We start from the raw sequence: 22,728 nt of genomic DNA on the forward strand, positions 1-22,728 counted from the left end.
ACGACTGCACACATCTATCCCCTCCAGCATTTCTCCTGGTGTGAAACCTTGCCTCCACATCCAGACTCACTTCTTTGTCCCTTTCTTTAGGGGCCTTCTTTCTGGTGCCAGATAACTAATAAGTGAACCCTTACTAAAATGTGCATGGATGCCACTGAGTTTGTATTCTTCTAGATAACATAGAAATGATCTGATAAGAGATGTCTGAAGGTAGCGACTTCACTCAAAGACTATATTCTAATGGTGGTGAACTATCAAGCCAGTCAGGAGCTGGAAATATTTTGCATATTTTGGATCAAGAGCTCCTACTACTGTTTGAGTCATAGTCACAAAGGTCCATGGCTTGCCCTAAAGTTCTCTCATGAAGGCAGACCTATCAAGAAAACTCCCATACAGATAACATCCCACACTACTCAAATCCCAGTTGAATGTAAGTCAACAATTATTGAGCACTGACTACTTACAGGCAATGGCTTACATGATATTGAAAGTCAAGTAGCTAAAGAGTAAAATCCTTGATCAGCTACCAGGGAGACCACAAAGAGAGATGATTAACTACAGGCCTCAAGGGAGAGGCCACTGCTGGAAAAGAAATAAGTAGCGTTAGCATTAAGCAGAGAAAACTAGAAGAAAGAAGTCTCCTTTCAACAGAATTGACTTGATAAAGCTCTTGTTCTCAAAACACCAACTTTGAGCAATGGTAGGCCAAGAGACTGAGAATTAACTGATGGTAGTAATAAAGATCCCAACACAAAAAGTGAACCCGATCTAAATATCATAATATATGTAGAAGATGGTCTGTGGAATTTGGACACTAAAGAAATCTAGACTTGGAACAGGACGGACCCAACTCTGATGAGTAGATATTACCTGGCTTCTATAGTTCAGAGTCTAAGACCTAAAAAGATATGAATAGACACTTCACAAAGAGAATGTCAAAATAGCCAACATATGTAAGAAAAGGTGCTCAACTTTATCAGTCATCAGGGGGAAGAAAAGCTAATTAAGACCACAGGAAGCTACCACAACACACTCCCCAAATGGTTAATCTGTAATAGACGACTGATCATACCAAGGATTAGCAAGAATGTGGAGCAACTGGGAGTAGGAATTGGTACATCCACTTGGGAACAAGTGTTGTAGAATCTACTAGAGCTAAATATATACAATGATCCTTGACCCAGCATCTCTCTCCTGGATGTAGCCTCTGCACAAATAAGTGTTTATGACCACTAAAGCACATCCATGTGTAAGGATTTTCACAGCTGCTTTATTTTTAAAAGTCAAAGCTCAGAAACAATCCAAATGTCCATAAAAAGTAGAAAATATAAATAAATTGAGGTATATTTATACAATGGAATACTACTTAGGAATAAAAAGTAACAAACCCCATGGATGAATGAAGCAACATAGATTAATTTCATAGACATAATGTTGAGTGAAAAATGTCAGACACAAATGAGTGTATACTATATAATCCTATCATATGAAGTTCAGAATAGGTAAAACTAATGTATAGTGATAAAAGTCGGGATAGGGGATGCCTGAGGTGGGTAAGGAGGGTTACTAACTGACTGGGAGGGGTCCAAGGGAGACTTTTTAGATTTTTATCATTTGGATGGTGGGGGGTGGGGAGAGAGAGAGAGAGAGAGAGAGAGAATGATGCATAGAATTAATCAGCAGAGAAGGTGAAAATGGATGGGGAACATTCCAAACAATGAACACAGCATAAGTAAAGATGTGGAGATGAAAATATATATGGGGAACATAGGTGGCTCAGTCAGGTGAGCACCCAACTCTTGATTTTGGCTGAGATCATGATCTCACGGTTCAAAGGACCAAGCCCCCGTCAGACTTCACGCTAACGGTACAGAGCCTGCTTGGGATTCTCTCTCCCCTCTCTCTCTCTGCCCCTTCCCCTGCTCATGCTTTCTCTCTCTCAAAATAAATAAATAAATATTTTTTAAAAAGAAAATATAAATGGCTTCCTCTAAGGGAAAGAAATATAATTTGTTGTGATCAAAGTGTGCATTGTGAGGTCAATCAGAGAGATGCAGGAAAGAGAAAATGTGGATTACAGACAGACATGATGGGTCTTGAACACTATGGTTGGATAGTTTGGACTCGGACTATGCAGCTAGGAGTTCGTTTATGCAGAGAGCATGGAGTAAAGACAGGGAATACATGTAGACAAGTATGGGAAAAACCAGCTAGTTCAAACCAAAAATGTTTTCTGTCTCTGAACTCAGACAGGACCCAGAAGTCGGCCCTGAAGCAGCTACAATCTTCTTACCCATCCCATCTTTCCATGGACAAGTGCTAAATGCACCCATAAGCCAGTTTTCTGGGAGCATTGAGTCTGTCTCTAAAAGTGGTATCTTTGGTTCCAACATATGCCCAAGATTCTGGCCCTAAAGAAATGACCCACCAAATACAAAATTAGCCTCGTGGGGTTAACATCAAACCTGGTCGAAGCCTCAGTTCCCAGCACTCTCATTAACTATGTCTCCATAGAGAAAAATGAACAAAGATTCAGCCCAAATGCTAGAGTTGTTTACACTGAGAAAAAAAGACTTTGTTGAGATTTTGCTACTCCAATGAATTTTGAGCAATTTCTCTTATTCATAGTGTACTGTATCCAGACTTTTGGCACATAGTAATTACCATGCTCTTTAATACATGTTTTATTTAAAAAAAAATTCAGAGGTAGCAATTTTCTAACATTGGCCAATAAGTCTTTCTTCATAGAAAAAAATATGGATTTCCAGCTTTAATAAAGCTCTGAAAATTATTTACTGATATTTTTGGTGACAAAGTTATAATAGTAATTTGTTATCATATAGTCCCTTTCATACCAACATAGTTAAAACTTGCAATATTACTGTGGTATAAATTATGCTCATTTATGAAATATAGATGCTTTTACATGAAATATGCCATGGTAACTGTTCATTGAAAACATACATGACATGAAGCTAAGGTTCTGAGAGTTGAAGTCCTGATGCAGGATCACACAGCTATTAAAAAAAGACCTTGGATTTTGACCCCAGATTTTCCAATGCTGGCCTGACTCATTCCAAAGACAGCTCCCACAGGCTATCAGTGGTGTGGCCAGTGATATTAGTTAACAATGCCTGAGACCAAATTACAAGCCACAAAAGTGGTCTTTCATCTCCCTCCTCCTCTGGGCTCCCTTTTTCCACGCTTCCAGGTACCAGAGCTGGTTCTGTCTAGTACCATCCAAAGCCATAGGGAGATCTCATTAGAGCTCCAACCTCGCTCAGTCCTCAGGGACGGCAGGACTGGGGAGTGTCTGGGTACTCAGGTGAGTGGAAGATAGAGCCAGGGACACATAATGGGGCAACGAGTTGTTTGAAGTCTGTACCTTCTTCTCCAATGTAGTAATACTTTACTGGGCTTTGACCTCATCCTATGAATAACTCCATTGTAGAACACATCACCCTATCACTCGACCATCTTCTCCAAAAGACAATTCCCTTCCAAAAGCAGTTGAAAAGAAACAAACAAAATAAAACTCTGACTTACGGCATTTCTCCTTTCCAGCTGCTTCTTTCTTCTCAGTTATTCACCCTCCAGTTAAGAAATACAATGGCAGTTGTCCATGATACATGAGTTTACATTCCATGGGATCCTACTTTATATTCTCTTTAGAAGGCGTGTGGCACAAAGAACACACAGCTTAATGACCCAGAACCACTAAATCAGCAAAGAAAAAGGGAGAGGAGGCGAGAGATGGAGTTGAACAGGGAACGAGGTGGCAGAGACAGCCAGGGAAGAGACAGCAAATAGGAAAAAATCAGTTCTGCTGAGGCTGACCCTGTCTTCATCCTGATGCACAAATACACAGGACTTCATATTCTGCCAAGTAACCCACTCACACTAAGAATATTAGTGAATAATATAAATTATACTGCAGAATTCATGGGAGGGGGGCAGGGAGCGATGTAGGGGTGAAGAGTTTATATCATGTACCCCAAAGCCCACAGCTTCATACATTCAACATGCCACCTTTCCTAAGTTTCTGTGCTATACCACACTATAGATGTCTTTTCTGGTCCCAGAACCTTTACCACAAGATATGTTTCCTCCCTTCTAGAGCAATCTGGCTTTACCAATATGGTATACATCATAAGACACGAACACGTAGCAAAGAGTCCTCTAGCACCAAGATCTACCCTCCCTAGAAGGTCATAGGAGATTATACATAGGACTTTTTCCCCCCATAACTGATAGACAATAGCTTAAGCAATTAGGAAAGGGGGACAGAAACTGGCATTTTTTTTTTTAATTTTTTTTTCCACATTTTTATTTATTTTTGGGACAGAGAGAGACAGAGCATGAACGGGGGAGGGGCAGAGAGAGAGGGAGACACAGAATCGGAAGCAGGCTCCAGGCTCTGAGCCATCAGCCCAGAGCCTGACGCGGGGCTCGAACTCCCGGACCGCGAGATCGTGACCTGGCTGAAGTCGGACGCTTAACCGACTGCGCCACCCAGGCGCCCCGAAACTGGCATTTTTAAGGGCTTCTTACGCACTGGCAACGTGCTGGAGTCTTTCCGTATGCCTTGCCCGAGAGCAACACTTAACATCCTTACTTACATTCAGTGAAATGGACACAACAAAGGCAAGAGATTATTCATGTTCTCATGACCCAAGTGGCATTTCCATCTCCGCCCCTCTGTGAGATGTGGAATGTGCCTAAAATGAGAAAGTAAGTAGCACTAATTTAACAGAGAGTGTTGACATGACAGAGATATGAGGAATGCACCATGAGGTCCAGCCAACTCAGGCCATCTTCTGAGGCTTCAAGATAATTTGGGACAGGCTTCCAATAAGATGTAAAATATTGAGAAGGGAAAAAAAAAAAAAAAAAGGGCGGGGAGCTGGGCAGGAAGGAGATGCCATATCAGAATCTCTCATTTTCCAATGCTAAACAAGGTTTTATTATTGGCTCCAAATGTCAACTAATTCCTTCCACTTAAAGAAATTCTATAACTTGCCTGTGACCGTCCTCCACGTCGACATTTGGCAGAGCCCGGGAAACACTGTAGTGTTGGCCGCGTGGGCGGGAGCTGGGACTCCAGGACCACAGACAGAATGACCTAATTTGCAGAAGGCTTTGGTGGACGGGAATAAAGACTGGTTCTCTGAAAGCTGGGATGGCAAGTTCAGCCTCGGAGAGTAAAGGTTATTTTATCAGGAAATAAATCAGAGGCCTGTACCATGACCACTTTTTTCCAGGCACATCTTGGTGATGAGGAGGGTGTGTGTTCAGACCACAGGAATCTCAAAACCACCCAACCGCCCCATCGGCTCCCTGGGACACATCAGGCTGGTGAAAGCCCCAGAAAATAGCATGCTTGAGTTTTGGCTTTGTGTCTTTCAGAGTGTGCGTGGTTTCTTTCATTGGCGTTTGTATTGGGGCTTGTTTGTTTGTTTGGACAGTCTCGTTTGGGGGTTCGTGGTTGCTGTCCTTCCCTCTGTGTGAAGTGGCTGACAAGAAACCTAGTGTCTGCTTCAGCCCCTCTGGCCAGCTGCCAGGCTTGGGGTGCCGGCTGGCGCTTCTGCTGGCCTGGCTCACAAAATACATTCCAGTGGGCACCAGGAAAGCGAGGAGGGGCAGACTTCAGGGCAGGGAGCAAGGCAGGAGTCTACCAACCTGTTACGCAGTCCCAAGGGGAGAAGCAAGTGTCTGTCGTAGAGCTGTCCGTTGAGAGCAAAAACACCAAGGCTGAAGAAAGCAGGCGGAGGCAGGGGATGCCACGCTCGGGCTGGCAGTCGGCACGCCCTTTTCGATACCAGAAACACATGGTCCTGTGGCAGTGAGTGGAAAGTAGAGTTTGGGGTCCTAGTGGACATCTGTGAAAGGACAAAAGGGTGGAATAGAATTGCCAAGGCAGTTGGACATCATCCCTCGTTGTGGCCTGGAGGTGCGTCCTGCCCCAAAACCTGAAATAAACTCGAACACCCCACCTTCAGAGAAGGTGGAGTTATTTTTAAAAACGCAGGCTTTTGCTTTGAAGCTATTTCCAAAGCCTAAGATATAATTTAGTTTTGAAGGGGGGAAAGCGACGAGAAAGAAAAAGAAGTAAAAACACAGTTATAAAAAAACAAAAAACACAAAAATAAAGTCCTAGAATTAAATTTTGCAACCGAAACATAGGCCTGTGTGTCCCTCATCAATCACGGCTCTGTGTTGCTGTTTTGGTGATTTGGTGATTCAGATTTCTGAATTTTATTTTGAATAGTATAATTTTCAGATTAAGATTTTAAAAGGAGTACAGACTCAAAGGGAAAGAAAAAAAAAAAGGAAACTGCTCCTTACCACTCCTTCATGCAGCTGAGGGCGTGGACAGATGTGCCTGAAGGAATGTTTTTTCAAATTTTCCACTATTCCCCTGCCCCTTGCTTTCTCGGTGCTCTGGAAGTTTGCCTTGCTCAGAGGGCCTCGCCTGTCTGCCTATCATCAGAGACAACCTCAGGTCAGTGCTTCAATTATCCACTCTCTTTTTAGAGATTTAACTCAGGTATAAAATGTGTTTGGGGCTCAAACTCAGCAGATAACATCTCAAACCAGTGGTTAAATCTCTAACATGTTTTTAAGGGCAAACATTTTTAACTTTTTTTCTGATCCCAAAGTGCAAATAAACAGAAGGCCCTACACTGAAATTATCCATAGCAAGCCCCAGAGCTGGCAGGCCCTGACTAATTGCATCCTGTGAAGGCGGGACATACAACAATGCAATTTTTACTTTTTTTTTTTAAGTTTATTTATTTATTTTGAGAGACAGAGCACCAGCGGGGGAGGGCAGAGAGGGAGGGAGAGAGAGAATCCCAAGCAGACTCTGTGCTGTCAGCACAGAGACCAACACAGGGCTTGACCCCATGAACTGTGAGATCATGACCTGAGCCTGAAACCAAGAGTCAGACGCTGAAAGGACTAAGCCACCCAGGCACCCCTAATGCTACTTCTTAAATGGGACATCCTTTGTAGGGAAACACTGAACAAGCAGAGAAGGGGGTCTGGGGAGGAAGCAGGGAGCTATTTTGAAAATTTCTTACAGTTTCAAGAAGACACCCGAAAGGAGAGGGAAACCCAATTTCTTCTTCATTCTTCCTTCCCTAAAACTTGTATAAGGTATTACTGTATTCAGGTCTAGAGCTGTCTGATTTTTTTAATGTTTATTTATTTATTTATTTATTTATTTATTTATTTATTTATTTATGTGTGTGTGTGTGTGTGTGTGTGTGTGTGTGTGTGTATGAGAGAGAGAGAGAGAGAGAGAGAGAGAGAGAGAGAAAGCAAATGGGGGAGGAACAGAGAGAGAGGGAGACACAGAATCCAAAGCAGGCTCCAGGCTCTGAGCTATCAGCACAGAGCCCGATGCAAGGCTTGAACTCACAAATCACAAGATCATGACCTAAACCGAAATTGGACGCTTCACTGACTGAGGCACTCAGGCGCCCTGAGAGCTATCTGATATTTAAGAAAACAGGATTTGATACCACGATCATTCACAGCCACTACGTTGAGCATTTTTTAAAATATTTACTTACTTGGGGGAGACAGAGTGACAGAATGAAAGCAGGGAAGGGGCAGAGAGAGAGAGAGACACAGAATCTGAAGCAGGCTCCAGGGCCAATGCAGGGCTCCAATCCACCAAGTGAGGGATCATGATCTGGGCTGAAGTTGGACACTTAACCGACTGAGCCACCCAGGCACCCCACATTGAGCAGTTTTTTGCTGGGGTTATAGTGACTTAAAGATAAAAGCCATGGCCAGTCACTTCACAGGGTCAAGTTGAGGACAGGAAACAAATAAAAAGAAAAATAAAAGGATCTGGTGGTATCAACCACACACTAAATACATTGGCAATAAGTGCCCTGGCACAGGGAGGTGGAAAGAATAGAAATGGTCTCAAAGTCCAGGTTTGCTAAATGAGGTTGCTAGCAGGAGCTTTGGAGCCGAACATCTAGGCTTTTAACGTGACCCCATCTTGGAAAATCTCCGGAACCGTTCTGTGCCCTGGTTTCCTCATCTGTAAGATGAGGTTAAATATAATACTGGGCTCGGTGGGCACAGAAAGAACTTGGAGCAGTGCCTGGCACCCAAGAAGTGCTAAATGTGTAAACTGGTATATTATTATAAGGGAGCGGCTGATATTGGAGAAACCTCAAAGGAGGGACCAGAGGTGAAAGGCCCAGTGGCTGAACTGCTTTGCTCCCTTATTTTTCCCTCCTGAGTCCTCAATTATCCCCAACCTGTTGTTCAAGGTTCCTCAAAGAGCATGGGCAGAGTTCCCACCTCACAAGTGTAGGTCTTGTCAGGTGCCTGAGGAGGAGAGGAAAGGACAGCTGGAGACAAGGCTTGCCTGCCTCCGTCTTGTCCTCCTCCCACTGTTTGACCCTCCTCCCTCTGTCTCACCCTCCTGGATTCAGACCTACAAGAGGAGGGTAAGGAAGCTCACCAAACACCCTAGCTTTGCTGCTCCCCAGTTTCCAAGTGCTATACACACTAGTCCAGATTCTTTTGGGTGCAAGTAGCAAAACTGAAACTCAAACCAGCTTTTGCAGGAGAAGGGAGTTGTTGGAGGATGCCCAGTAGTCCCCACACATGAAGCTTGGGAAAGGCAGGGACAGGGGCAGCTCCGGGGTCCCCAGAGCCTCAACCCGTCAGGCTTTTCTTCACGTCTTGTTTCTACTTCTCTCTGCTTGTTGGCTTTGTCTCTTCCATCTGGCTTGCTCAGGAGGCAGGAAGCAGGGCAACTGGTAGCTTCGGTCTCACATAGAGAAAAGGCCCTTATTCTTTTAGTTTCGAGCTGAAAAAAGTCCCAGAGAATGACTCTGGTTGGGCTCGGGTCACATGGCCACCCCCTGCTAATCCCTGTGGCAGGAAGTGGGGTTGAGAGACTGCGGTTGTCTTCTCTGGAACAATTTCCGTGGCCAGGTACCCGGAGTCCAAGAAGAATTCGCCAGCTCCCATCACAGTCAGACACGCTGGGCTCAGGGCAGGTGGAAGCCACTCCCCCCTACCGAGGCGCTGCTCTCTACAGAGGGGATCCTGGAGGGCAAGCACACGGGATCCTCAATGTTCAGAGCAGCATCGTGGAGACAGTACTTTTATAGATGACATTTGGCAGACCTGGATAAAATGGCTGTTACCTGCCTTCACAGATTCTTCATCGCCCATCTTTCACCATAAATCAATCCTGTCTTTTTACTTCATAAAGGCAAAATGCATTGGTGTGGGGATACCACCCCACACAATTCCAAAAGCCTCCATTCACTTTACATTCTGGAAATTAGAATATAAAGTCCGTGGTATTGCCTGGAGATCTCTCAGTGCCTCTTTGTGGTAGATTCTCAACAAATGCTTGCTGCTTGAACGTATGAATGAATGATTACAATGTAATTTTCTTTCCCAGATGCAACAGTGCGATTATAGACAGATCAATTGTACACCTACGTTAAAATACGAGTTCTTTTGCTTTAGCCTAAGGCAAGTCATTTCATCTGCGTATACCCCAGTTTCCTCATTTTTAAGATCCAAATATAACACCTCCCTCAGAGGATTGTCCTAAGAGTTAAACAAGATAACATATATGACAGTGAATATGTATTTTTACAGTGCTCTTTCCCTACTAATTTTGTTCTCTTTGTTTCTGTCTTCCCCAGCACCCCAATCCTTTGAGGGAAAAAGGTACAGTTTTAATACTAAAAGAGGAATTTTAAATAATTTAGTTCAGGGGCGCCTGGGTGGCGCAGTCGGTTAAGCGTCCGACTTCAGCCAGGTCACGATCTCGCGGTCCGTGAGTTCGAGCCCCGCGTCAGGCTCTGGGCTGACGGCTCAGAGCCTGGAGCCTGTTTCCGATTCTGTGTCTCCCTCTCTCTCTGCCCCTCCCCCGTTCATGCTCTGTCTCTCTCTGTCCCAAAAATAAATAAACGTTGAAAAAAAAATTTTTTTTTAAAATAAAAAAAAAAAATAATTTAGTTCAGTGTTCTCATATACAAATCACTGGCTCCTCATGGGCTGAGGAATATATTTTCAGGGGCCTTTGAGCACTATGAGAAATTTTAAGTTTTGTTTGCTTTCCTTTCAAGAATAATGGTAAAATTAACATAAGCATATTCTGGATAAATTCGATGATCATCTTAAAAGCAAATACTGCCACCAACCTCCTGATGGCACTTAGAATTTTTTGGTGACAAATAATTGTGTATATAGGCTGGACCTAAGGGTTTTTTTTTCCAAATCTCATAGCAGTTAGATAGATAGACAGATAGACATTTATCCAAACACACAGACCATTTGTTGAATGTCTACCTTGTGCCAACCTCTCTCACTTACACATTAACTCAGTCCTTTCCACAACACTACCGGTAGGTAGATTGCCCAGCTGCAGATGTGTGAGGAAACTGAGGCTCAGAGAGTTTAAGTGACATGCCCAGCGTTTCAAAGCCAGAGAGTGGGGAGTCAGGACAAACCTCACCACAACTGCTGTGAGAAACTCTTTCTCTCCCACTGCATGGGGTCAGCTCTGCACCCCTGCAAGAGCCCCCCGGCTATCGCTCTTGCCAAAAGTCTTTTTCTCAGCCTTTCAAAAATCACATCTAACATAAAGAAGAAACTTCCAGCAAAGAAAAAAGAGAAAAACAGCTGTGTGTGTATGTGTGTGTATATCTCCCTACTGGATGGATGGATGGATGGATAGATGGGTGGATGGATGCATGGATGGATAGGAAAGTCAGCAACATTTTCTCTGCCAGACTCTATTTCCCACCATTTAGGTTACTTTCTACTTTTCTCTCTAGGACACCTAATTCAGTCACAAATGTCTTGAATTATCTATTTGACTTAAAACTACAAAAAATGCAGAAACTTATAGGAACTGGTACCTTCTTAGCAGACAAGTACTTTTTTAAAAATGCTTCAGAAAGTTAGCAATTATTACCTCCCTTGGTACAGAACAAGGCATTTTCAAAGAAAACTAGCATTTCCTAACATATCATAGAGTTTAGCACCATAGCTGTTTCATCCTTCCATTGAGGGCTGCAAAACAGAACCTGTTATCCCCAGATACTCTTATCCCCTTAGTTTCAAACAAGAAAACTCAGAATAAATAACCTTCAGTAAATTGGATATCTAATATTTGACAAAGGCAGGATTTAAACTGGTTCTGCCTGTCTGTAGAGTTCATGCCCTTCCTTTCCTTCTATTTTCTTTCTTTTTTTTCCCCTTTCTATTCTGTTCTTTCTTTTTTTGTACGTGTGGTAAAAACAAACAAACAAACAAACAAAAACCCTTCACCTTGAGATCTACTCTCTTAACAAAGTTTTCAGTGCACAATCCACCATTGAACAACTCCCCATTGCTTTCTCCCCTCAACTTCTGGTAACCACCAACCTACTCTCTATTTCTACGAGTTTGATTATTTCAGATACTTCATATAAGTGGGCCCATGCTATATTTATCCTTCTGTGACTGGCTTATTTCACTTAGTATAATGATCTCCATGTTAATCCATGTTGCTGGTTAAGACAAGCTTTCCTTCTTTTTTAAGGCTGAATAATACCCCCAGTGTATGAATTTACCACATTTTCTTTATCTATTCATCTGTTGATGGACATTTAGGTTGTTTCCACCTCTTAGCTATTGTGACTAATGCTACAGTCAACAAAGGAGGGCAGATATCACTTTGAGATCCTGATTCCAGTTCTTTCAGATATATACCCAGGATTGCTACATCACCTGGTAGTTATATTTTTTTTAATTTTTTGAGGAACCTCCATACTGTTTTCCATAGTGGTGGCCCCATTTTACATTCCCACTAATTGTATACATTCTGTTTTAATACCAAAGTTGTTTTTTGTCTGAGCTGCCATTTTGTCTATAGAACTTATATAAAGTTCAGTCCTTTCACAAGGACCACTAAACAAGTTGACAGTTCACATGGCAGCACATGCTACAGGTGAAATTCGTATTCTCAGGGAACTTTTATGTTGGAAAAAAGATGAACAAATTGATTTTTGAATATTTCCCTAGAGCACAATATGGGGGAAAGACAGCAGATCAGATCAGCTTGTAGAAGTTAAATTCTTGCTTTAGAAAAAGCACAATTTGGAAAGTCCTTGTCCAACTTTCCTGTTTCCATACCTCCCTTCTTCCCAACCTTCAACTTTTGATATTCTTCAATGTGTACTCTGGGGTCCAACAACCATTTGTGTTTCCCCAAACACCCCATGCTGATCTATGATTCTATGCCTTTCTTTACTCGGTTAACTGTGCCCAGAACAAGTTTTCCACACACCACACAACCTATATTCCCTTGTCCACCTGGAAAACTTCCAGAAAACTCAAGGAGATGAGTCTGGAACTTTCGAGACCCCCTGCTACTCCCATTGCAGTCATGCCTCCCTCTATACTACTTCTAAGCCTTGCATATATTGTGTAGAGCTAATTATGATGTCCTATAATTATTTGTTACACATTTGTCCACTCTGCTGGACTGTAGGTTCTACGAGCACAGATGCAGAATTTACTTATTTTTATATACCCCTAGTGTATAGTGTAAGTGCCTGACTTAAGCTTTTTGATTGCTGAGGCATCCATTTCAAAGATATTCATTTCAAAGAAACTTACTGCCAGCTATACCACACAGCTAGTAGCAAATCAACTAGGTAAAGGAACAGGCTACCTCCACACATGAATTCCCCTTTTAGAATGCCCTGGAGAAACCTAGGTAACTGACCACTTGACTGACCTGGTTTCTCCCTCCCCACTCCCTTAATTCCTACTCTTATGTTTCCAATTCTCCAATAAAGAATGAACCTGCTAAACCCTAGACACCCCCACTCAGACAGCTAATAAAGGCAGAGCCTCAGGTCTACATGTTCTCTCTCTATCCATGACCATGCTTGTGTGGCGCTTGGGCATGCCATGTACCCTCCAGAACCTGTGAATAATAAATCTTGTTCTGCAAAATTCCCTGAAGGTTGTTGCTGAGGTGTGTCCTGCAATCATATAATAAGAACCATAAGGGCTGCTCCAGCCACAACATTGGCAAAATGGGGCTTGTCACAAGTAATACAGGCCAAAGTGAGTGCCCCCAGTCGTTCCCAGCCAATAGCATCGCTATTGATACAACATCTTCACACAGTGCCAGATCACAAATGATGGTTAACACATGACATTAGATTAAATTAAACTGAAATGACTGCAAAACAACTGAGAATGTGTAAACCTGCGACTTTCAAGACTTAAGATCCTTATAGCTTCCTTCTCATTTCTTTGGTTCCAGTGTTTGTCTCCTATGTACACCTATGTATATTCTGGAGAGCTTCCCTCTGAGTATGTTGTCCTTGCAAGTAGTCCTTCCTTTCCAGTTCTGTTCTTTTGTTCAACAAGCATTGATTCAGCGCCTATTGTGTGCCAGACCCTGTGCTAGAGCTACAGATAGAAAGGCAGATGAGCCAAAGAACTGACAATATAGCAAAGTTTCTAAGACATGTTCAGAAAAGAAAAAAATCTTGAAACACAGTACAAAGGGGTCATCACCATGTAAGAAAAACAACAACGTTCCTTAAGAGGTCAGAGAAGAGAAAGAGCATTCAGAGTGAAGCATCAGGGAACACTCTCCAGAGGAAAGGATGTTTGAGCAAGCCCATGATGGGAAGGTTTCAAAAGCATATATACATTCTCCAAATTCCCCCCTTAAGGAGCACCTGGGTCCGGGTGGCTCAGTCAGTTAGGCATTAGCCAAAGCCAACTTCTGCTCAGGTCATGATCTCACAGCTCCTGGGTTCGAGCCCCACATCAGGCTCTGTGCTGACAGCTCGGAGCCTGGAGCCTGCTTCAGATTCTGTGTCTCCCTCTCTCTCTGTCCCTTCCCTGCTCACACTCTGTTTCTCTCTCTCACTCAAAAATAAGTAAACATTAAAAAAAAATTTAATGTCTTTGTAGGGGCGCCTGGGTGGCGCAGTCGGTTAAGCGTCCAACTTCAGCCAGGTCACGATCTCGCGGTCCGGGAGTTCGAGCCCCGCGTCAGGCTCTGGGCTGATGGCTGATGGCTCAGAGCCTGGAGCCTGTTTCCGATTCTGTGTCTCCCTCTCTCTCTGCCCCTCCCCCGTTCATGCTCTGTCTCTCTCTGTCCCAAAAATAAATAAACGTTGAAAAAAAAAATTAAAAAAAAAATTTAATGTCTTTGTAAATAAATAAATAAATAAATAAATAAATAAATCCATCCTCCCCTTAAAACAAGATATTTGCCAGCCATTCTTTACAAGTAAAATTGTCCTTACTTCAAGGAGTTTTTCACCACAGTATTGTTAACTTTTTTTCCCCATGTCTTCATCATCTATCTTGAAGTCTTGGAAGACGTTTTCTGCCAACTTTGACAGATCTGTGTAAACAAGCTATGAGGACCCTGAGAACAAAGAAATACCATTATTGTGCTGCTATTATTGTTGTTGTTGTGATTAATGATCTTATAATAACACTGCCAGAGAACATAGTCAGAATGAACTAAACCTAGAAACAAATGTTTAGGAAAAAACAAAAAAGGTTTGTTTGTTTTTTATCACATTCAAGGAAGGTACAGGAACAATGGAGGCTCAAGCCTGCTGAATGGGAGAGACGGTGTCATCGGATAGTAAGAAACATGAAAACTCTGTGGTTATGGTGATGTTTATATCTTCTGTATTTAAAAAAGGGGGGAGATCATTAATAAAGTAAGTTGCTATGCTGAGTGACTGAAGTCTCCATGCTCCAATGAATTTCATGAGGAAACCAAGAGAACACTTGAGTGAATGCTACTGGGATTTCTGAGAAAACAGAGTGGAGCCAAATCACCAGAAATTTGGTAAATGTTGTGTTTTTCATAAAGTGAGCATTAGAAGGCTTAGCCAAAGCCATGTCCACCAAGCACAATTCAGATCTACTTTAGTGTGTCCTGTCAGGAAGGTATGTTGAATGAGAGTCTTCTAGAAAAGAACCCATTGTAAGGGAAGAAGGAGTTGGGCTGACCAGCTTGGCCCAGTCAAAATGATCTGATTACTGGAGGGAATGAATAAATGTCAGGCGTGAACGTGTCACTTAGACTTGGCAGAAAACGGGCAATCTCATATATTTGTGGAGCGTGAATAGGTACCACTACCAGTTTGGACTCTATCTTCCCTATGGAGGAAGAAGCAGGGTGCAAGGAAAAAGTAGGACTGCAAGATGGCTCTGTGTTTTGTTTTGTTGTTATAAATCCACTTTCTGAGCTTGAACTGCATGCCAGTCCAAAGATAAGAATTAGAATTCTGAATGCTGGAGGGAATTAAGAAGGGCTAGTTGTGGGGCACCTGACTGGCTCAGTTGGTTAAGCGTCCGACTTCAGTTCAGGTCATGATCTCACAGCTCCCAAGTTCAAGCCCCGCATCGGGCTCTGTGCTGACAGCTCAGAGCCTGGAGCCTGCTTCGGAATCTGTGTCTCCCTCTCTCTCTGCCCCTCCTCCACTTGCATCTGTGTCTCTATCTCACAAATAAACATTAAAAGAAAAAGAAGAAGGGCTAGTTGTTCTAGCTTCTAAATTTGTAAAGAATGGCAAAAATAATCTGGTGAAATTAATCTGTTTCTTATGCTTGTTCTAGATGTTTTTATTTTTCATCATTTCTCTTTTGATAGGAGAATGCCCCAACTCTACATTTGTAGTTTCTTTCAAAAGCCCAGCACTGAGCAGACATCTTGCTAACTGTTTCAGCCTGCTGTGCTGAGGGGCATGAGCAACTGAATTGTAGAAGGAGTTGTTTTGCTCCTTTTTGGAAACCAGGACCATTTAGAAGTCTGTTCTCCCTCCTTCCCTTGTCCTAGAGAGAACAGAAACTCTGTCATGCTCAACAGCTCTAAGTGGGACTGATGTTTCTCAGATACACCTTAATGTTATGTGTGTTGTGTTTCTTTAAATCCAATACCTTTAAGTGAATACAGAGAGAAGGTGCTAGCATCTGAGCTTTGCCTATGGGATTAGACTTAATGATCGTTGAGATTCTTTCCAGTTCTGCAGTTTGTTTATCTTGGGAGTCGTATAACCTCCAATGAGATATAGAGTCATCGCAGAAGGATTCAAAAGAACGAAGAGCGTGGGCCTTATCAGTAAGTAATGCGCAAGCAAATGGTTGAGCTTTTTTTGAGTTTCTTAGAATGAATGAAAAGTCTTTAAATTATGCCTACCCTTTGACATGGCAACACCACTTTCACAAATATGTTCTATGGAAATATTTAAGAGTGGTGGAGTGTTTTCCAGAAGCACCAAGCAATTCTCCAAGTCTCAGCAAATACTAACCAGATAACCTACAAATTGAATTTTGACACTACCTACCTGGAGTCAGCATCAGATTTCACAGCTTAAAGGGCTTAGTCCCACAAGACTGTCCCCACCCCCACTTCAGATGCCAATCAGGAGTCCAGGTTTTTACCTCTGTTTCTGACCAACTGGCTATAAATCAGGGATCCCCATGCCCCACTCCTCTGATTCGATTAATTTGCCAAAGCAGCTCACACAACTCAGGAAAAACAGTTTATTTATTAGATTACCAGTTTGTTACAAAAGATATTATAAAGGATACAGGTGAAGAGCCAAATGAAAAGGTACATATAGGGGCAAGGTCCCAAAGGGTCTGGAGTACAGGAGTCTCTATTCCTCTGGAACTAGGGTGTTCTACCCCCGGCACATGAATCCACTCACTAACCCAAATGCTCATTAAATACCATTGTTCAAGAGTTTTATAGAGTTTCATCTGGAGCCCCACCCCCCACCTTACCCTTTCCAGGGGTTAATGGGCAGGACTAAAAATTCCAATCTTCTCATCACTTTGTCTTCCTCCAGACCAGCCCCATCATAAAGCTATGTAGGATCCCCACCCTATGTCACTTAATTAGCATATACTCAGGTACACCCTGAAGGACTCCTTATGAATGATGAAACATACTCCGGTCACTCAGGAAAGTGTAAGCGTTTTAGGAGTCCCATGCCAGAAACCAGGGACAAAGACCAAATATATTCCTTATTATGCCACAAATATATTCAAAGAGTTTAGCAGTGAAATGTTTATATGACGTTTTTTAAAATCACTTTTAGGGCGCCTGGGTGGCGCAGTCGGTTAAGCGTCCGACTTCAGCCAGGTCACGATCTCGCGGTCCGTGAGTTCGAGCCCCGCATCAGGCTCTGGGCTGATGGCTCAGAGCCTGGAGCCTGTTTCCGATTCTGTGTCTCCCTCTCTCTCTGCCCCTCCCCCGTTCATGCTCTGTCTCTCTCTGTCCCAAAAATAAATAAAAACGTTGAAAAAAAAAAAAAATCACTTTTAGGGGCGCCTGGGTGGCGCAGTCGGTTAAGCGTCCGACTTCAACCAGGTCACGATCTCTCGGTCTGTGAGTTCGAGCCCCGCGTCGGGCTCTGGGTTGATGGCTCAGAGCCTGGAGCCTGTTTCCGATTCTGTGTCTCCCTCTCTCTCTGCCCCTCCCCCATTCATGCTCTGTCTCTCTCTGTCTCTCTCTGTCCCAAAAATAAATAAACGTTGAAAAAAAAAAAATTTAAAAAAAAAAAAAAAAAAAAAAGGGGGCGCCTGGGTGGCGCAGTCGGTTAAGCGTACGACTTCAGCCAGGTCACGATCTCGCGGTCCGGGAGTTCGAGCCCCGCGTCGGGCTCTGGGCTGATGGCTCAGAGCCTGGAGCCTGTTTCCGATTCTGTGTCTCCCTCTCTCTCTGCCCCTCCCCCGTTCATGCTCTGTCTCTCTCTGTCCCAAAAATAAATAAACGTTGAAAAAAAAATTTTTTTTAAATCACTTTTAAAAGCAAAATAATATTTAAATGCCTAACAGTGGGGGGGGGGAGGTTCTCTAAACTATGGCACATGTGCACGCTAGAACACCACACAGTCACCGAAAACGAAGTACTATCGTATATTTATCAAAGTGAAAGAGAAGATTATAACAACAGTATGACAGTATGATCGTATGTTTGCAGCAGACCACATACCTACTGGAAAAATTCTTGATGGAACTATACCAAAGAATAAATAATTATACACTATTACCTCTGATGATGGAGTAAAATATGACTTCCATTTTCATCTCTTTATACTCCTTTTCTAAATTTCGACAGTGAGAAAAAATTTGTATTGCAAAGAAAAGTTTAAAGGACCTAAGTATGTATTAATACATGTATTAATTTTTGTGTTAATTTTTGTGTTACCAAATGCCCTTTATTCACCAATCCTTGTGGATACCTAAATTTCTCTCTAAAATTCTTCATTGATTGCTTTCCTAGTAATATATAAGCAAAAGGAGCTTAGTACAGCAATTTAAAATCAACAAAAAAGGTTGAAAAACTTATTTAAAGTCACATAATGAATTCAAAACAGCCAGCCAGGACTTGTAACCTCAGATTCTTAAAGCTGAACTCAAAAAAATAGATGCTGTTTTATTAGTCCTGACTTCTGGTCATTGTTAATTGGGGGCTGAAAGGTACCTTGGTGTAGTAGTTTAAAGGAAACATTGGCCACAATGCTCTGCAGCTGCTCCCGTCAAGGAGAATAGTCTATTTCCCCACCCTCCAATCTGGGCTGGTGTGTGACTCGATCATGCCAGTTCTGTCCCTAGGCCTCCAAAGACCTTGCAGTTTCCACTCTTTTAGAACCTTTGACCACCGCATGAGTCAGCCTGGGCTAGCCTGCTGGAGAATGCGTGAACCCGTGAAGAAAGGCTCCAGTCATCCCATCGTCCAGGCGTGGCCATCATAAACCAATTGGCCCCAGCTGCCCTACCAGCTGACCGCAGACACATGAGCAAGCCCAGCTCAGGTCAGCAAAGCCCAGTCCCAACCATCAAAACCACCCAGAGGAGTTCAGTCCCAAATGCCAACCCACCGAACTCTGAGTTAAATAAATGTTTGTCGTTTTAAGCCACAAGGCTTTGGGGTGGTTTGTCATGCAGCAAAAGCTAACTGCTACATCTTGGCTCATTTACTCCTCGTTCTTCAAATGAGGAAACCAAGGAGGTGAACAAAGTACCCCACTTAGAATCACACTGTAAATCACAAACCGGGAGAAGGACCCCATTCTCTTGGCTGCCATACCTGTGTCCAAGCCACTGAGTGTTTCAGAGAGGAAAGGGTCAACAGAGTTCACATACACAGACAGAATTAAAATCTTGGCAAGACAAATACGGCAAATGGGCTTCAGGTCACCGTGGGCTCCATGTCGTCTTGCCAGCTCAACAGTTTGGCTGCAGGAGAAAGGCAAAATTACCACGTTGTGCTCTTCCCTGATGTCATCCCAGTCAATCCCAGACACTCATAGACCACCTGGGAACTATGCCCTCAGAGACCTCAGAAGTGTCCACTCTCTTCTCTTCCCTTCTTTTCTTTTCCCTCCCTCCTCCTCCTCCTCCTCCTCCTCCTCCTCTTCCTTCCCTTTTTCTTCTTCAATCTCTCTCTCAGAGAGCTAAAGAAGCGTGTCTGACCAACATACCCCCATGTCTTCCCCTGACCTCACCCACCTCCTACATGCCCAGAAGGGGTCACGATGACAGAAAAACTCATCATAATCACAACCTAACCCAAGCTTAAGCCTTGCCCTACAACTAATCATAAGAGGCTGCACTTCAAAGTGTTTAGCCCCAGACATTAGCCAATTAATTAAGCCTTGCAGGCACCTCATATGTGAATTAGGCCTCATTATTCACCAGTTACAAACCAGGAAAACAAAACCAGAGTGAGTGGCGGCTATACCCAAGGTCTTGGAGGCTGGAGGAGAAGCCTGGCGCTCCTGGCCCCGTGGCAGAGGCTGGGCACAGACCACTAAGCCACAGCTCTCCCCCTGGTGTGGGCCCAGAGGCCGGTGCCAAGGGGCGGCTCAAACTTTTCCTTTTCCATTAGCCACAGGTGTGTTTTACCACAGCCTAACTAGCAGCTACTATTTATTCTCTGGGATTTTCTAAAAATGTGCTTTTGCAGACCTTCAAGCCAAAGCCATTCCCAGCATCCCTCTTTATTAAATTGAGCCACAGAAATGTATTGAAAATCATGAGCATTTTGAAACATACTGAGTCCTTTATGGCTGAAATAATCTAATAGACAAGCTGTTGTTAATTTACAACCTTAATTTTCAGACACACTTCTTGAGTCAAAAGTACTTCCTGCTCTGTAATTCCTGTAGGGATACAGGTGGCCTAGCACTAAGTACACATCTACTGTACATTAAAATGTATTTCTTACTTAACTTAAACATTTCTGAAATCTCAAGTTTATGTCTAGACTATTTTAATCAGCTAAATGTCATAATAAGCCATATGTTGGTCTTGATCGGTTACATATACCAGCCCTACTCATAAAGTATCAAAAGGTGTTTTTAAAGAGAAGTCTGTGTTTGTTTTACCAAGAAAATGGTGCTTTCAGTCTATCATATCAGGCATGTTGGCAGGCAGAAAAGGACCTTACGTAACTGGTAGAAAAAAAGGGAGTTTTCTCCCTCTTTTCCCTCCATGTACTATTCCATCAATAGCACTTTGAAACTTCAGAGTTTTGAAGCAATAAGCTTGCATTGATCTAAAATGTCACTTGACCACTATCCACAAAATATCAACACTTAGAGAAAGCAGGTTGGTGTCGAGCAGGTATTTTTGTTGCTGCTGTTCTCATTTTTACAGGGGTTCTCCCCTGTCAGTTCATTCCCATCTGAGTTGGCCTGTACCTCTCAACCCCAAAAAAGCCATCAAGCCATCCACCCAAATATAGGGATGGGGGAAAGTAATAGCATTGCTGACTAAATAGATATCCTAAGAGTTGTTGAGCACCTGTCATGGCTCAGGTGTTGTGTTACAGCCACAGTGATGAACATGAGAATCCTGGTGCCTGCGTTCATGGAGCCTGCAGTTTTATTGGGGGAAAGATATGAAACAAATAACTCCACAAATAATCATAGAAATACATTTTCGTAAGTGCTCTGGAGAGGGAGTACCTGATACTATAGAAGTTCATTCCAAGGACAAAACTGGCATTCAAGGACAAGGAAGGCTCACCCAAGCAGTAATGTTAGCCATTGACCTTAGGGATTGGTAGGAATTGATCCGATAGAAGGTGGGTGTGCAGCTGGTAAAATGAGAATTACATAGGAAGGGAGGGAGGGAGAAAGAGAAGGCGAGAAGGAGAAGGTAAGAGGAGGCAAGGGGATGAGGCGAGAAAGGATAGGGAGGAGAAGAGAAAGGAAGGGAAAGAAAAGGGAGATAATTAATTTGAAAACTGTTACCTTCATACTTTTATGACAAGTGAGGAAGCTTCAGAAAGTATCTCAAGTAACTTTGTTTTCAATTCCAAAGAAAAAGCACTCATTAATCAAATTGGAAAATAAAAGCTTTCTTATCATCCTAAAAAGGATTCTTAACTTTGGAGAGAAACACACACACAGACACACACACAGACATACACACAATGATACTTAAAGGGAAACAAGCAAATTAGGTTTTAATGTTGGCACTTGATAAAATTTTATGAACTGTAGATTATGAATAAGAGTTCTTGCATGTAGACTATTCTGTAGATGAAAACAGCCATAAAGCTTGTTCTTACCAAGCCTGGACAGAGTTTGTTTCCCATGATACCACGCAACCACATAATTAATTGCTCTTGGTTCACATAATCAGATGAGTAGGAAATACCTTTTTTATGATAATACTTAAAAATGATGATGTTTTCTCTGGGCATCTCAGTGTATTTTCTGGAATAAGCAATTGGAATGAGCAACTGTTGAGGGGGAAAGAACGTGGAAATTCCATTTGTGCCTCTCCCTTGAGTCTGGAAACTGCATTATGCTCTGCGAGTACTGAATCAGGATCTACACTCTTGAGCCTCTCCAGGCTCTGGGTTAGTCTGGGTGCTGTTCATCAACTATTCCTGGTTCTTCTTCTAGAAAGATTGTATGATTATACTCCCCCACCTTGAAATGAGGCTTGGCCATATGACTTACTTTATCCAATGAAATATTAACAGAAGTGATGCAAGTCACTTTCAGGTGGACACTCTTCACCCCTTTGTCTTCACCTACTACAGCAATCTTGTAAGTACTTATCAAGAAGGAACTCTGTCATTCTGAAGTTCCGACTGATTATCGAGCACTGTGCTGGCCTTCATTGCACATGTAGCATGAAAAATACAACATATTCCATTGAGCTACTGAGATTGAGGGGTGGTTTGTAACTTCATATACCCTTCCTCACCCATCCTAGGTCCATAAGGATTGATGTTAGGATCCCTTTTTTCATATATGCCTTGCTACCCTCTCTTGTACTGCTCTCTCAGTCAAAATGATCAGTCTACCTCCTATATAAATGCATTTGGAAATTAAGGAAGTGCCAAACGTATAATCATTGCAACTCAAAAATTGGGGCTTCCAAACTAGCTCCTCCTAGAATATGGTCAACCCATGATGACTGGCATATCCTCTGCTCTGGACCTTTGCCAGAGAAGAGTACAGACTGTGTTCCCTCCACCTGAAGCTATAGACAGGAGTGATTAAAAGTACACATTCTAGAAACAATCTGTGTGGGCTCAATTCCTGGTCCTGCCATTTATCTTCTTTAACCTGGAGTATGTAATTTATCCTCTCTCTGCCTCAACTTCCTCCTTTGTAAAATGAGAGTTCTTCATAGTGCTTGTGTCTTCATTAAGTTTATTGA

The sequence above is a fragment of the Lynx rufus genome, unplaced genomic scaffold, assembly GCF_022079265.1.
Source record: "Lynx rufus isolate CCGP_SWC_20201006 ecotype Redwood Valley unplaced genomic scaffold, mLynRuf1.p SCAF_12, whole genome shotgun sequence".
Taxonomy (NCBI): domain Eukaryota; kingdom Metazoa; phylum Chordata; class Mammalia; order Carnivora; family Felidae; genus Lynx; species Lynx rufus.